Here is a 5,134-nt window from a genome sequence, read left to right as displayed (position 1 = left end):
GTGCCACCTCTCTGTCAGGGAGGTTGCACCGCTCAGTCTTGCTCGAAGACTGAGCTCAGGCGGTGCCACCTCTCTGTCAGGGAGGTTACACCGCCCAGTCTTGCTCGAAGACTGAGCTCAGGCGGTGCCACCTCCCGGCTGGGGAGGTTGCACCGCCCAGTCTCGCTGGGAGGCTTAGCCCAGGCGGTGCCACCTCCTGGCCTAGGCGGTTGCACCTCCTGGTGCAATCAGGGACCGAATGGTTAGCTCCATTCGGCCCAATTTCAGTCTTTCAGGGGTCGAATTGCCCCAAGATTAAGCTAATGGGATCACCTCCCATTTTCCAACTTAATCAACGTGCTAACTACGATTAAATCTGAGACAATTTCTGCAGCTTTGCTTCGGTGCGTCAATCGCTCCTTCCGGCGAGTTTCCGGCGAACTTCCGTCGATCATCCGATGAACCCTCGGTGATGCTCCTGCGGACTTCCGGCAAACTCCTGGACTTTGCGACGATCCACTTGGCAAGTTCCGACGAGGTTCGCTTGGCAAGCTTCTAGACTTCTCGGATCTGTTCTCGCAGAACCTCCGACGACCGTCCGAACTTCCGTCGAACTCTCGAACTCCCAACGTGATCATGAACTTGACTCCGGCGCAACTCCTGCTGCTTGTCTAACTTTCATCGTAGTTAATCTTGCACACTTATCTCAACACATAGATTAGACAACAAATGACAATTGACTTCATCATCAAAATCCGAGATTCAACAATCTCCCCCTTTTTGATGATGACAATCAATTGATAATGGAGTTATCCTTAACTCCCCCTGTCTATATGCCATAGTTGAGATAAGTCAACCTTAAATTCAAGACCTAAGAATTCAAGTGACGTATTGATAAGTTAGATCAGTTAAACTTATCAATACTCCCATCATGATACTCATCATGATGTATCTCTTCAAGGATGATGTCAAGGCTTGACATACATCATCAAGTTTGTATGATTGTGTTTGTAACTATTCATCATGTAGTTTGAACATTATCATATAAAGCTGTGAAGCACTATTACATGATGCACACATTTGAAATATTCTAGCAAGTTTTGCATTTTCTTCATATGATAAGATATCAACTCAAGGCATAATGCAAACTTTAGCACATGTTCATATATCTCTTGGTGATGCAAGGATGGCATAATCATAGCAGTGTGTTTATAGCATCACTCATAGTATTTCTAATCATGGCAGTGTTTATCAATTCATATATCTCCCCCTTTGTCATCAACAAAAAGCTTAGTAATTATGATACCAGGAAAATAATAATAGCAAGCTTATAGAGGAATTTTACATAGATTGCTTTAAATACTTCTTCCTTTTTTGTTATAATACATTGTCTATGTAAAGATTTTGCAGGATGGAATACATACACATGAATCACTGCATCAAATCTATTTCAGAAACTTATTTTTCATGAAAGTGTACGAGAAAATCTGTGTATAGCATTCAAAAAATAAGATGCATTTGGACAAGATTTTGTTGCAGATTTTCACATATAATCATGGAAACATGGCAATCAAGTGATTTGATCATTCAATATAGTCCGAAAAACAAATCAACATTCCTAATTCTCTTCGAATGAAATCAAATTGTTCTTCACTTAGAGGTTTTGTAAAGATATCAGCTAGTTGATGTTTAGTATCAATGAACTCTATGATTATATCATGATTCGCAACATGATCTCGTATAAAGTGATGTCTGATATCAATATGTTTTGTTCTTGAGTGTTATCACATTTAATGGGAATATCTTTAAGATTAATTTTATAATCTTCTAAAGTGTTTTTCAACCATACAACTTGTGCACAGCATGCACTTGCTGCAATATATTCAGCTTCGGTTGTTGATAGAGCAACCGAGCTTTGTTTCTTAGATGACCAGGAAACAAGAGCATGTCCTAAAAATTGACATGTTCCTGATGTGCTTTTTCTATCTAATCTACAACCAGCAAAGTCCGCATCAGCATAAGCAATTAACTCAAGATTCTCTGATTTTGGGTACCATAATCCTAGATTTGTGGTACCATTAAGGTATCTGAGTATTCTTTTAACTGCTTTGAGATGAGATATCTTAGGGTTTGATTGAAATCTAGCACAAAGTCCTACACTGAACATGATGTCTGGTCTTGTTGCAGTGAGGTAAAGTAAACTTCCTATCATACCCCTATAAGTTTTTTGATCAAAGCTTTCTCCACTTTCATCAATTTCTAATTTAATGGAGGTGCTCATAGGAGTGTTAATGGCTTTTGAGTTCTCCATATTAAACTTCTTGAGTAAATTCATGGCATATTTAGTTTGACTAATAAAGATGCCATTGCTTAGTTGTTTGATTTGTAAACCTAAGAAGAATGTTAACTCTCCCATTAAACTCATTTCGAATTCAAGACTCATAGTTTTAGCAAAAGATTCACAGAGAGATTCATTCGTAGAACCAAAGATAATATCATCAACATAAATTTGAACAATGAGAAAATTATTTTCAAAATTCTTGATGAATAATGTAGTATCAACCATGCCTTTTATGAAATTATTTTTAATGAGAAAAGAACTAAGTCTCTCATACCAAGCCCTTGGAGCTTGTTTTAAACCACAGAGAGCTTTAGTTAATCTAAACACATGATTAGGGAGACTATTATTTTCAAATCCAGGAGGTTGTTCAACATAGACTTCTTCGGAAATAAAGCCATTTAGAAAAGCGCTTTTAACATCCATTTGAAATAACTTAAAATTATTACAACTAGCGTAGGCAAGGAGCATCCTTATGGCTTCCAATCGAGTCACAGGTGCGAAGGTTTCTTCGTAATCGATACCTTCTTCTTGGTTGAAACCTTTGGCCACTAATCTAGCCTTGTTTCTAACCACGATACCATTTTCATCTTGCTTGTTTCTAAAGACCCATTTAGTACCAATAACTAAATGGTCATTTGGCCTAGGAACAAGCGTCCACACCTCATTTCTCTCAAATTGATTCAATTCATCTTGCATTGCGATAATCCATGAATAATCTTTCATGGCTTCGTCAACGCATTTGGGTTCAATTTGGGAGAGAAAGGCGGCGTTTGCACAAAAAGTTTTAAGAGAAGATCGTGTTTGAACCCCCTTTGACGTGTCTCCTAAGATTAGCTCCTTAGGATGAGCATCTACATACTTCCAATCCTTGGGTAAGGAAGTGGATGCATCCAAGTTGCTAGTTGGAGACGGGGTTTCGTTTAAATTCAAAGAATCAAAGTTAACATCATCATCAAGATCATTTTTCTTAATTTCGGAAATCTCATTGAAAACAACATGGATGGATTCTTCAATAATTAAAGTTCTTTTATTGAAAATACGAAAAGCTTTTGAAACCGAAGAATAACCAAGAAAGATTCCTTCATCAGATTTAGCATCGAATTTTCCTAAGTTATCCTTTTCATTCAAGATAAAACACTTACACCCAAAGACTTTAAAATATGAGACGTTGGGTTTTTTGTTATTCCATAACTCATAAGGAGTTTTGGTGAGTAAGGGTCTTACTAGAACTCTATTCAAAATATAGCATGCAGTGTTTACAGCTTCGGCCCAAAAATATTTGGGTAGGCTATGTTCATTCAACATGGTTCTTGCCATTTCTTGTAGATTTCGATTTTTTCTTTCTACTACCCCATTTTGTTGAGGATTTCTTGGAGTAGAGAAATTATGGTTGTATCCATTGAGTTCACAGAATTCTTGGAAATCATGGTTTTGAAATTCTCCACATTGATCACTTCTAATTGACGAAATCATAGATCCCTTCTCATTTTGAACAAGTTTACAAAACTTGGTAAAATATCTAAAGCATTTATTTTTCTGTTTTAAGAAGTAGGTCCATGTATATCTGCTATAGTCATCAACAATGACAAATGCGTATTTGCTACCTCCTAGACTCGATGTAGAGATTGGTCCGAACAAGTCCATATGGATCAATTGTAAGGGCCTAGAGGTGCTTATTTGATTCTTAGCTTTGAAACTACCCTTAATTTGTTTACCTAATTGGCAAGCATCGCATACATTATCTTTGATGAAATTGATATGAGGGATTCCTCTTACAAGTTCTCTAGATGATACTTGAGTGATTAGTTTCATGCTAGCATGACCTAATCTTCTATGCCATAGCCAAGCATCCTCATTCATAATCGCAAAACACATTTCATCACATAAGTCATTGATGTCAATAGTGTATACGTTATTTTGTTTTAATGCAATCATAGACATATTTTTATGTGGTTTTTCAAAGATGCAAGCATTAGATTCGAATTTGACAGTATATCCTTTATCACATAATTGACTAATACTCAAGAGGTTATGTTTTAAACCATCAACTAACAGAACATCTTCAATAAAGAGGTTGGATTTGTTACCTATGGTTCCTTTGCCAATGATTTTACCCTTGTTGTTGTCTCCGAAGGTGACATAGCCTTCGTCTATGCTAGTGAGCTTAGAGAATTGAGATGGATCTCCGGTTATATGCCTTGAGCATCCACTATCAAGGTACCATCTCTTGCTCCTAGCTTGCGATGGTTTAGTTTTCTCATCTTCGATGGTCATTAAGGCGTAATGAGCAACTTGCTCGGTGTTGGACTCCTCTTCTTCGGATGCGCTTGAGTCATCCCATGTTGCTTGAAGCGCCTTTTTCTTTGATGTTCTCTTCTTGACTTGGGGACAATCACTCTTGTAGTGTCCCGGCTTTTTGCATTCATAGCAGATTACTTGGTCCTTCTTGGGTTCAAGTTTATTTTTTGCATTATTCTTAAACTTGTTTCTTTTAAAGAACTTTTTAAACTTTCTTGTTAGAAGTGCCAAGTCATCATCACAGTCCTCATCACTTGAGTTTTCTCTCAAGTGGCATTCAGAAGTTTTGAGTGCCATATCCTTCCTGTTCTTTGGAAGGATGTCTTCTTGCTCTTCATGAGCTTTACAAGTCATTTCGTAGGTCATTAATGACCCGATTAGTTCTTCAAGAGGGAAATTTCGTAGATCTTTTGCCTCTTGAATAGCAGTGACTTTAGGATCCCAACTCTTAGGAAGGGATCTTAGTATCTTGTTAACAAGCTCAAAATCTGAAAAGCTCTTTCCGAGTCCTTTTAG

Source organism: Musa acuminata, chromosome BXJ1-4 (genome assembly GCF_036884655.1).
Source record: "Musa acuminata AAA Group cultivar baxijiao chromosome BXJ1-4, Cavendish_Baxijiao_AAA, whole genome shotgun sequence".
Classification (NCBI taxonomy): domain Eukaryota; kingdom Viridiplantae; phylum Streptophyta; class Magnoliopsida; order Zingiberales; family Musaceae; genus Musa; species Musa acuminata.
Note: the sequence above shows the minus strand (reverse complement) of the source record.